Genomic DNA, 12,597 nt, shown 5'->3' with positions numbered 1-12,597 from the left:
GAACGAAGAAGATATGGATGGTGTGTGTGAATGATGATATGAGATGACGGCCGATAGACGAGAATGGAATAGAAAAAATCGCTATGCCGACCCCACGTAGTGGGATAAAGTGGAGACAAAGAAGACATTAATCTTGGTTTTATTATATATGCATTTTACTTTAAACTTCCTGCTATTGTAATACTCCGCGCCATTGTATTTGATATAAAATTAAAATCAAATAATACGTAATCTAGAAGTTTCTTGTATCTTTTTAGTAACAAATACCAAATAATCACTTTGTATTTGCATGAATTGTCGGAATTTATTTATTATTGTTATTTATGTAACAAAGTCATTTATTATAATCATACATTTATCATTTATACAGCATGCTCAGTAAATTTTTACTTTTCAATGCAATGTTTACTTATCAATGCTAATAATAAAACATTAGGAACGATGTGTCTGTACATTAAAGAAATGTAGTAACAATAGAAAGGGAATATCTGAAGAAGTCAAGTCGGCAGTTAGCAGCTGTTTGCATGAGTGTACCAGACTCACCACAAACCGGGAGGGGTGGCGATCGCTCGTGAGGCGCATCGCATCTGCCCACAGCAATGATACTGAATAACGAGCGCTCTGACAAGCGTGATACCACAAAGGAAGGAAGGAACTGAAGAAGAGAAATAGAATATAAATAGACTGTGTTTGCGTTTGTTGTTTGCTCTAGACGTGACTTCCACACATAGACTGATGAATTTGGAGAATTCAGAATAGAAAATATTACATTGTTCCACAAAACTGAATGTTCCGTAAAAAGAAAATGGCGATTTGAATTTAGATTTTCGAAATTCGTGAATTTTATAATTACTGGTGGTAGGACATCTTGTGAGTCCGCGCGGGTAGGTACCACCACCCTGCCTATTTCTGCCGTGAAGCAGTAATGCGTTTCGGTTTGAAGGGCGGGGCAGCCGTTGTAATCATACTGAGACCTTAGAACTTACGTCTCAAGATGGATGGCGCATTTACGTTGTAGATGTCTATGGGCTCCAGTAACCACTTAACACCAGGTGGGCTGTAAACTCGTCCACCCATATAAGCAATAAAAAAAAATTAGAGTAGAAGCAATTTGAACTCTGAGATAGAATATAAAAGCTACCTTTAATCTCACTGAACACAGGTCTTGGACTACGCCAAATAAAGCGTAGATGTACGCAGTGAAGCGGTTGCTGCGATATTAAAATGAATAGATATACTGGCTTCATAAAATAATCTAACAAACACTGACATTACAGTTAGGTGACTTCAAAATAATAATAACTGTTTTGTTCTCTACAACCTTGTAACTGTGAGTTGGATTCTTGTATCTTTGTATTCAACTATCAACCACAACCGATCGTCTCGCCGGAACTATCATCCGCATCATCTGGATGGTTGGCGTTCCACTACAATGCGTTTTAAAAACAGTTTTCTGCCACGCACAATAAATCTCTGGAATTCGTTGCCATCAGCGGTCTTCCCCAACAACTGCGACATTGGGCTATTCAAGAAGAGAGCATATTCTTACCTGAAGGCAACGCACTGGCGTAAACGCTGGTGACCGTGGGCGGCGGTGAATCACTTACCATCAGGTGACCCGTCTTGCTCGTTTGCCTCATAGTTGCTATAAAAAAAAAAAAAAAAAAACTAGGTGTGCATCGTAATGTGCAATGGGCCAACCACCTTGAGATATGAGTTCTAATTGTCAATTCATTTCATAGAGCTTACAGTGGACTTAAATAAGTTTTCATTTCATTACCAACTTTTAAAATGTATTTTAAATTTTTTAGTCACAACTTAAATTAACAAAAAAAAATGTATTGTAATTAGAGAACTAAATTAGATTATTTTAACCCGAGTGGTATTGTTTAGTTGCAGAAGAAGAAGAAGGGTCGTCGTACCCCCTTTCGGGGGCACGGAACGGGCCTCGGGGCAAACCCCACTGCCCGGAACGAAGCTCCGTGCCACACAGGGCAGGGGTGAAATTATGCAGAACGGGATGAAGGGGGGCTGTTCGCAGCGTGCACGGCACACTCACATTGACAAAAATAGATACTTAAATATAATACAATGGGCTGGTCTGGTGGTGGCTCGACGCCCGCGGAGGAGTCAGCCCGGCGCCGGCTGCTGTCCTCTGCTTCTTTACAGCAATTTTTTTTTTTTTCTCTCTAACTACTAAAACTATAACTATAAACTAACTAAGACTAATCTAACTAACTATACTAACTACCTAGTCAGGTCATAAATTCTGTCACATGTTTAATGTAAAATAATTAAAACAAGTTTATTCATTATGTAACCATTCATATACCAAAATGAACTTAATAAAACATAGATTCTTATGACACTAAAGTTTATTCAAAATGACCTCCGTGATTTTGAATACAGGCCTTCAATCTGCGCGGCCAGTCGTCTATCGCAGCACGAACGAGGTCCATGTCAATATCGGCGGCTGCCTTAATCAAGGATGTCTTGAGTGACTCCAAATTGGGATGAGGCTTTGAGCACGCCTTTTCCTCCAAGTGTTGCCATATCTTTTAATCTAACGGATTCAAATCTGGACTAGAGGAGGGCCAGTCTTAGTGCCGGATGAAGTCGATTTCACGCGCCGCCAGCCAGTCTTGTGTGCTCTTCGCTCTATGAGCTGGCGCCGAATCTTGTTGGAACACCCAGTGCCTATTATTGAACATGGTATGAGAAACAGGTTCCACAAGGTTCGTCAGGACTGTATTTTGATACACAACTGCATTCGTTTTTACACCTTTCTCACAAAAATGTACCTCTGTTAAGCCCCAATAAGAAACTCCCAACCATACCATCAGCGAGGATGCAAAATGACCTCGTTGGACACGCGGAATACGGTTGCTCGCTTCTTCACTACTGTGTGCGTACACCTTATCATTTTGTTTGTTGTAGCTCTATTCTACGGTAAAAAAATTTTCATCCGAAAAAGAATTTCCCGATTTTTTTTTCCCGCGTACCGCTTCAACAAAGCGCGGCATCTCTTCAGTCTTAGGTCCATTAGACGAGCATTCAAACGATGTCCTGTTTTTCTTCGATATGCCCGAAGCCCTAAGTCTTCATTTAACACCCTTTTCACCGTGATTCTGCTTAACCCCATCTGAAGGGCCAACAGTTTCTGCTTACGTTTGGGATTTCTTTGAATTCGCGCCTTCACAGCTTTTATCACTGCTGGAGTCCTAATAGACCGAAGGCGACCACTTCTTGACCTGTCATCTACACTAGAGTCTCCATTGTATCGTTTGATGGTACAATAAACGAATCTTTTGGTTATATTCAAATTTTTCAGTATGTTAAAAATTTGAATTGGCGCGTAACCGCAACGATGCAACGCAATAACTGCAACACGGTCTTCTTTAAGCGTCCACTCCATATTTAAAAATGAGTAAAATTCTAAAAGTATACATTTTTATTTTCATGAACAATTCGAAATTCGAATTCAATAAACTTTTTTGTGGCCAGCATTCTAAAAGAAAAGTTTTTACTGTGTGACAATACTTATGACCTGACTAGTTATTTACAATAGCTACAAAAAACAAACAACAACAGTCAGCACCGTGGGGCCCGCCACCGGCCCCATGCCGCGGCCCCCCCTCTACAAGCCAGAGGGGGAGCCGCGGCACTAGTTTGGCGCTCACCCGCTAAGGGCTCCCCAGAAGGGAAAGACCGTCGCGGGGAGGGACCGACGTAAAAACACTCCCCTTAAGGGGGAGTGGTCCACCCGCAGGGTGGTTGAGGCGGGTCCCCATAGGGGGCACCCCAACAGTGTGGGGGGAAGGAAATGTAGAGTGTGGACAGCTCAGTCCCATGGGGGCACTCATTATGAGCACTCCCATATCACTCCGGCTAAGCCGACTATCTTACCATAGAAGGGGGTTCCAGTAGCTCCCTTAGTAGCGCCCTACCATCAGGTGGTCTGGCGTGCAAGGGAGCTATATTGTGGAGATGCTCGTGGGGTCCACCGTCAGCCCGCTCGTACATGTTACATGCTAGCCTCCGGATGAACTCCTCGAGCGACTCCACATCTAGATCCCGGGCGATTACGTCATTTCTGACGTAACGCCCTGCTCCGACTATCGTGCGAAGAGCCAGATTCTGCTGGGCCTGTAACTTCACTCGCATGACCTGCGGGATGAGGTGATACCAGGCCGCAGCTGCGTACGTGATACGGGAACGAACATATTTCTTGTAAATGCCGAGTCTAGTCCTGGTTGGCCACCTGGAGGCCAACACCGGCCGGAAGAGAAACCTCGCGTAGCGGGCGGCCGCCAACGCCGACTTGGCGTGGGCGGTCATCCTCAAACTCCGGTCAATATTGACTCCCAGGTATCGGACACTGGGCCTAAATTCGACATTGACTCCACGAAGACTGAGCTGTCCTGGGACGACTCTTGTGCGGACCGGACCGAAGAGAATAGCCGCGGTCTTCCCCACGTTGACCGCGACCCTCCATCGGTCCAGCCACTGGGGCAGTAGGTCCTACAGCCTCTGCATCCTCGAAATGGCCGCAGAGGGGAAATTTGAGGACGCAAAGTAGGAGCTGTCGTCGGCAAACAGCGCCAACTTCACGTCGGCTTCCCACGCTTGGAGGTTGCCCTCAAGCGTGGGAATGTCGTTGGTGTAGAGAGCGTAGAGGACTGGTGCCAGGACGCTTCCCTGGGGAACTCCGGCCGTGACTGGGCGCATCGACGACTTGGCGCCCTCGACCGCGACAAGGAAGGATCTTCCCTCCAGGTACGACCCCAGCAGTCGCACATAGGTGTGCTGGAGGTCCGTGTTCTTCAACAGCTTGTAGATCAGTCCCGCATGCCAGACACGGTCGAAGGCCTTCTCGATATCGAGAAAGACTGCGGCCGTGTACTGGCGCGCGTTGGACCGATCCGCCAAGTGGTGCATAACGCGGACCAATTGCAGCGTTGTCGAGTGACCGCTGCGAAACCCGAATTGCTCGGGTCTGAGAAGGATGTGCGGCGACACCCTTCTCAGCAGCAGCCGCTCGAACAACTTGCCCATATGCGACAGCAGAGTGATCGGACGATAACTGGAGGGATTTCTCCTATCCTTGCCGGGTTTGGGCAGGGCAATAACCTTGCCCAATTTCCAAGTTCCCGGGAAGTGTCCTGTGGACAAAATGGAATTGAACAGTCGTGTTATGAATGACACGACCGTTTCGGGGAAGTGGAAAAATGCGAGGGAGGGAATACCGTCCTCGCCCGGCGCCTTGCGCCTCTTCATCCGCTTGATGGAGAGGCGCAATTCACTGGGAGTGATGACATCACCATCTCCCAACGGTGGCACCGGGGAGGAGAGTAGGCTTGCTACGCTCTCTTCCACCGATTGGTGGAACGCGGCCTCTGAGGGTGCAGAGTCATTTGGAGCGAACTGCCGCTCCAGCATTGCGGCCAGGACATTGGCGCGGGCCTGAGCCGAGAAGCATCGGTTGCCCCTCTCGTCCACGAGTGGACAAGTCGTGGCAGGCCGATTTGAGAGCTGGCGGCAAAGTCGGTGGAGGGACACGGACGAGGGGCCCTCACGGGCCTCCTCGATCCGTTCCTCCCACGCATAGCCCCGATAGGAGCTAATCTTCGCCGCCAACTCCGCTTCCAGCTCATTAAGCTAATCCTGGGACAACGAGTTGTCGCCCAGAGCCTCCTCAGGCCCCTCTTCCGGCGAATAATCGCTTTCAGATGGGCCGGGAGTATACCTCTGGGCCCGCCGCTGGGCACAAGAGTCGTCGCCTGGCCGATCGCTCCCCTGATGGAGTCGACAAGGCGGACTGCCGCGTCGTCGACCCCCTCAGGGGTGTTGGGGTCCTGAATTACGGGAAGGTCGACTAGGCGTCTCTTAAAGAGCTCCCAGTCGACCTTTGGTCGTAGGGGCGAGGTCGCAACCCGGGTAAGCCCCATTCCCAATGTGACCAGGATAGGGAGATGGGGGGTACCCAGGTCGTACAGTGCCTCAATAGTTAAGGGGCACCGTAGCCCCTTATGAACGCACACATCCAACACGTCGGGCTGGAGTTGCGCGGCGGTCGGAATGTGCGTGGGTTCGTCGGGGCCGACCACAGAGTAGTCGCCCCTATCGGCATCTTCTAACAGCCGCCTGCCCACTGCTGAGTTGAGTCGGGAGCCCCACGCGACGTGCTTCGCGTTGAGGTCCCCGACCAGCAGAGCTGGGCGGCTGTCGCAATTCAGGACCCGTCTTATGTCCCCGGGGTGGAAATCAGGCCCCGGGGATCTATACGCGGCGTTTAGTTGCACGCGACCAAATCATGTGGCCATTGCTTTTCCTCAATTTCATGAGTACTGTTACATTGTGCTTTGTTATTATTTCTGACAACCAACTTAATTAACGAAATCTCTACATAATTTAATTTTGTTTATCATATTAATTGACCTAACGCACTGTAGAATCAACTATACAAAGCAAGGCTTGTCTTTTTAAATCTATACATTTATTTTGATAGTTTATATTTTGCAAAATATGTAAAAATTGCAAGTAAAATTTTGCTAAATCGAATTATTTTTTGTTTCAAAAGGTATTCAATGATTTTACTTAATGAACACTCAACACTAGCTCGCGACATCTGTTCACAACATAAGCTACCATAATCTAACTTAGGCAGGTCCCGGCTGGAGATCAGTAATACAGGTATTTGAAGTTAATACAAAGTTCAGCTCTTTCAAAGGCTGACAAATTAAATTTTAACGTCGAATTGTATTTGTGCTATAAGGCTTTTAATAGCTGCCTTTAGGAGAGAAAATAAATAAAATATTGTTACTATTCTAATTATTTTCTACTATGTTTTTAAATATACAAAATAATAACATACATATTATAATTAAAAAAACCGAATATTAATTCAGTAGGGGCCGACGACACGTTCCCACGGTGTGCTGTCGAGTTAATAGTCATTAACTTTACAATATACCTTGTAACGTAAAGAAGTCTTGATAAAAAAATGATATCATTTTTTTTTATTGCTTAGATTGGTGGACGAGCTCACAGCACACCTGGTGTTAAGTGGTTACTGGAGCTCAGTCATCTACAACGTAAACGTGCCACCCACCTTGAGATATAAGCTGTAAGGTCTCAGTATAGTTACAACGGCTGCCCCACCCTTCAAACCGAAACGCATTACTGCTTCACGGCAGAAATAGGCGGGTTGGTGGTGGACCTATCCGTGTGGACTCACAAGAGGTCATGTCACCAGTGCAATTATTTATATGAGCAGGTTGTAATTTCCTTACTAATAGTTATGAAGCTAACAGTTAGTACTGGGGCGGGTAGCAATCATAGAACACAAAATATTTGACAGATGCCTGAATCTCGCTTACGACATTTTTAAGATAAGCTTGCCTATATACAAGTTCCGGAAAACAACCTTCGGACCGGAGACGTTAGCCTTGAGCCTCGTGAGCTCACCCACTAGTTCGGTGAATCAAGAATAACCCCTCAAGGTTACTAGAATAGGTACGAAAAAAAAAAATCGGACCGTCGGTCTACCAAGCAATTTTTCCCGCTCGGTGGAAGATCTTCCCTTTGTCGTATACCCCTCCACAGTACCTACATAATGTTTTGCTGATTGTGTCCGCCATTAAATACTCGCGATGCTATTTGTGTAGTCTGAGAAAGATCTCGTTTATTCCATGTTTTAATTGCCACTTCTTTATCTTCGTCAGTTAGGTAATCGCTTAAAATAAAAAGAGGTAGCGTAAACAACTTTTTATTTATTTATTTACTATTTGGATTTGAATTGAATTAAGAAATATAATTTTATATGACGCAAACGTAATCATTTTACTAAGTACCTTCTCCTTTTTTTATGAAGGAAGGATTTTTTTGTGGCACAAAGACTTTTCCAGTTTCCCGAGGACAGGTAAGAAACTCAGCGGGATGATGTATGGGCTGCTCGTCGAACTCTTTGCTGGGTTCGTATTTGTATGTATATATATTGTTTTGTATCTTGTAATATGTACATATTATTATATGTAATGCACTAAGTTTGTGTTCCTAATTCTTCTTTCCTTTGGCGGACCTACTGGACAAGTATTGTACTCTGTATCCTTATTGTCGTATTTTTTCTAACAGCTGTGTGTACAAACTATATTAAATAAAATAAATTTATTCACTCATCTCTCATTTTAATTCCAACTTTCACATTCCAGCCTTTCCCACCTAAGCCGCGTTCTGAGTTCGCAGAAGTTGGCACCCGCCATCTTTCTAGTTTTACCACGAAGTAATTAAGTGTGCCGATCGAAAAGAGTAGAATAACAGCAATTACATTCCAACTGAGATATCGATCTCGTCCTTAGAGCTTGTGGTTGCATCTGGGTCTACTAACCGATTCACATCAGTCGAGGCGTAAGCTCTTCTGCTTGCCAATTATACATTATGTTGTACATTTATGTTGGCTCGATTCCGTTCTCAGGCAACGGACGACTCAAAAATGTTCAAATAACCTATTTGGTTGTGCCATAATCTTTCCATGTATGTATATCGTTTTGCTTAAGTTGTTCGAGGCAGCATTCCCTTGCCGCATTCCTTTGTATCACTGATCACGGTGGCCTAGTCCACTTCGATAAAGCGGCACGACCGAGAACCCTCTCATCGTGGCCGCCGGTAACTACATTCCCGATCTTGCGGACATAATGGAAAGCAGTCGACGTCGCCCCAAACACGTCATTTCGGATCCTCCCGATCCACTAACGGTGCTTTTAGGTACCTCAAGTACCGGTCACCGTTCTCGTCGAACCCGTCGCGTGCGACGAAGGGCTCGACGAGTAAATTAACCCTCAGACACAGCCCACTGAGTTTCTCGCCGGATCTTCTCAGTGGGTCGCGTTTCCGATCCGGTGGTAGATTCTGCGAAGCACGGCTCTTGCTAGGGTTCGTGTTAGCAATGTCGTCAGGTTTGAGCCCCGTGAGCTGATTTACTGGTTAAGGTTTCGCTGAAGTAGCCTCTCAAGGCTATCAGCTTAGGTAGGAAAAAAAAAGTGGCCTAGATAATATGTCTTTGGTAAATTTCTATTTCTTTTAAGATTCTGAGAAGAGCTCTGCTACTTATTGCTCATGTCTATATTGAAAAACATTGCAGTGTCATAGTCTGATACGATCGCACTATTAAGCCCATGCAGACTAAAGTACTCTGTGCGTCAACCATGGGTGCCCATGGACGCAGATATGAAATCATAAATCAACTGTCACCAATATATTGTTTGCTAAGACAATACAAGAAAAACTATATGTGGTTTAAATAATGTATTTGACCAAGTGGCTTTGAATGACAAGGTTGCCTGTAAATCATCATCAATAGAACAAAAATGTTGTTATTCAGTACGTGTTGCACCGCCACGAGCCTCATAAGTTTATGCCTATTTGGACATATTCTTCTTCAAATGAGGTTTGTGGAGAGTTTTTAACGGTAGACAGCGGCTTGGCCCTGCCCCTGGGATTGCTGAAGTCCGTGGGTGACGAAAACCACTATCTATCAGGTGGGCAGTCGCTCGTCTGCTTAAAAGGGCAATAAAAAAATTTACAAAAAAATGCCATCATTTTTGTATGTGTACCTTGAGACACAAGTTCTAAGTCACAGATTCTCAGTAAAACGGCTGCCCCACCCTTCAAAACGAAACGCATTACTGCTTCACCTTAAAAATATACAAGGTAGTGGTACTTGGCTGTGTGGTCTCACAAGATACCAGCCCTAACACATTTTTTTAGAAAAGCAACCTATTATAAGCCATCCTGCTTGCGAATTGCAGACCTCGGATCGGCAAATAGAATATTCAGTGAAGACTTTGCTAATACGGACTGATGGCAAAGAAAAGTATCAGGGCGAGGGTGAGGACGCTGCACGATACCTCTACCGATGCCCGGCCAAACAGAGTATTCACAATTACAATTCATTGACGATTCCCAATGATAATACAAGCTACCAAATATTAAAATTAGCGTGAATACCTAATGCTAAGTAATTAAAATTCGTGCGCACAATACGTTTAAAAAACAACAAAATAAATCTTCACACAGCCAACGGTCAGATAAGCTGTTATGTCATCATCACATCAATAAAAATAGTATTCGCCCAGTGGTTTTGTAATCCGACACATTCAAAGATTCAAATTTAATTGATGGGTATTTTACATTCTCTGGTAGGATTTAAAATACTTAAATTATTTAATCGCATTGCTCGACAAAGACACATCAGTCTTAGCTACAATGTACACACACACCACGCAGAAGTATTTGTTGGACTGCAACAGTAATAATCGTCTTCTATTAGTGTCGAATGTTGATCATTTAACTGGTCAAATGTTTTATGTAAGCCGATGATAGATGGGCTCATACAAGTGTCTTGGTGAGAAACGGTTTCTGGAACTTAAAGAGGAGGAGACGATAACGGTTACCCTGACCACTCAACCTGAACACACTATTGCTTCGTTATAGAAATAGGTAGGGCAGATTATCTCAAAACTCCATCACATACATATCCCGCAAACAGCCAGTTAGACTATCATTAAGATTCTTTTGCATGGACATAATTGATGTCTGAGCCCATACTGATAAGTACAACTTTATGTGCCTAAACAATCCGATTAAAATATTATTTCTTATTTACTTGTTGTCTTCAAATGTCTTATTAATTTATTGCATGGACGAATGAGCGAATTCATGGCCCCCCTGGTGTTAAGTGTTTACTAGAACCTATAGATATCACAACGTTAACACTGCCAGCCACCTTGAAGCTTGTGGCCTATGGGCCTCAATTGTATAGTAATTACGCAAATTCAAACTTATGCGGGCTTACTTTTTATTGCACGATATTATTCCCTGATCGTATAAGTATTACTGAACGCGAGTTCAGTTCGTATTTTATTAGAAAAATTATCCTTTAGCCTACTTCTGATCTTGTTTATAGAAGCCTCCCTTTTTCAAACGAAGCTCATGGGGAATCTTAACGCAGAGGTTTTGGATCTGGTTGATGACCATAGACAGCTGTGGCCACTGGTGGTAGGACCTCTTGTGAGTCCGCACGGGTAGGTACCACCACCCTGCCTATTTCTGCCGTGAAGCAGCAATGCGATTCGGTTTGAAGGGTGGGGCAGCCGTTCTTACTATACTGAGACCTTAGAACTTATATCTTAAGGTAGGTGGCGCATTTACGTTGTAGATATCTATAAGCTCCAGTAATCACTTAACACTAGGTTGGCTGTGAGGTCCTACATCCATATAAGGATTAAAAAATAAATAAATAAAATCCCATGAGACTATCAGCGGTAGTGTAGTAAGCCAGCTCTGAAGAGAAGAGAAATTGCCGTTAAATGTATAATAAATTTACGACTTCACGTAGTACAACATCGATCTATTACCACTCGATGTAGTCCAATTACAATAAAAAAGGCCGAATGCCCGTCATCATATTGAATCAATAAATAAATTACAGACCGCTTATAGACTTCAAGGCCTCGTAACCGTTGTCAAAGTCGATGAACTGCAGACAACTAATTGCAATCTGATTGGACCACAAACCAGTTTATCATATTTCATATTTACATAAATAATGACGAAATATCCCTCACTCGGTGTGTTGAATAAATACAACGTGTTTTGCATGTTGCGCAAATGGATCCTCCTCCTTCAGTCGATCGCTCTTTGCTGAGGAATTTTCAGGAATTGCTGAGGAATTTGCAGGAATTTTCTGAGGCACAATGTTCTTCTACAGAAAATGCACTATTAAACGTAGAGGCCCTAGGTGGTAGAGGTGAACTTCTTGTTGGATTGTGGTTTTTTTTTTTATTGGTTACATGGATGGACGAGCTCACAGTCCACCTGGTGTTAAGTGGTTACTGGAGCCCATAGACATCTACAACGTAAATGCGCCACCCACCTTGAGATATAAGTTCTAAAGATCTCAGTAGTGTTACGGTGGTGCGATGATTAAAGACGTGACGACGTGTTTTCAGTCGTACTGGATTTGGCAGAGCAATCTTAGTGATGCTCAATTAGGTTGTACTGAATAAGTTATACCAATAACACTTCCTTTTTTTTTTTTCTTTGATGGACGAGCTCACAGCCCACCTGGTGTTAAGTGGTTACTGGAGCCCATAGACATCTACAACGTAAATGCGCCACCCATCTTGAGATATAAGTTCTAAGGTCTCAACAAGTATAGTTACAACGGCTGCCCCACCTTTCAAACCGAAACGCGTTACTGCTTCAAGGCAGAAATAGGCAGGGTAGTGGTACCTAACCGCGCGGACTCACAAGAGGTCCTACCACCAGTAAACTCTCCACCGATTCCAAGCCGACGCGACGCGACGCCTGGTGGAAGTTTTCATTGAATACGGCCCTGACGAGCGTATTTATTGACTCCGTGACAGCGATAGCAACATGATCACTATAACAATCATTATTGTCAGAGTACATTTATTTTTTTATTTTTTTTGAAATCATCGTGGCCTAAGAGATAAGACGTCCGGTGCATTCGTTTTGAGCGATGCACTGGTTTTCGAATCCCGCAGGCGGATACCAATTTTTCTAATGAAATACGTA

Source organism: Bombyx mandarina, chromosome 06 (assembly GCF_030267445.1).
Source record: "Bombyx mandarina strain Sakado chromosome 06, ASM3026744v2".
Classification (NCBI taxonomy): domain Eukaryota; kingdom Metazoa; phylum Arthropoda; class Insecta; order Lepidoptera; family Bombycidae; genus Bombyx; species Bombyx mandarina.
The sequence above is the reverse complement of the archived record's forward strand: the minus strand, read 5'-3'. Positions refer to the sequence as shown.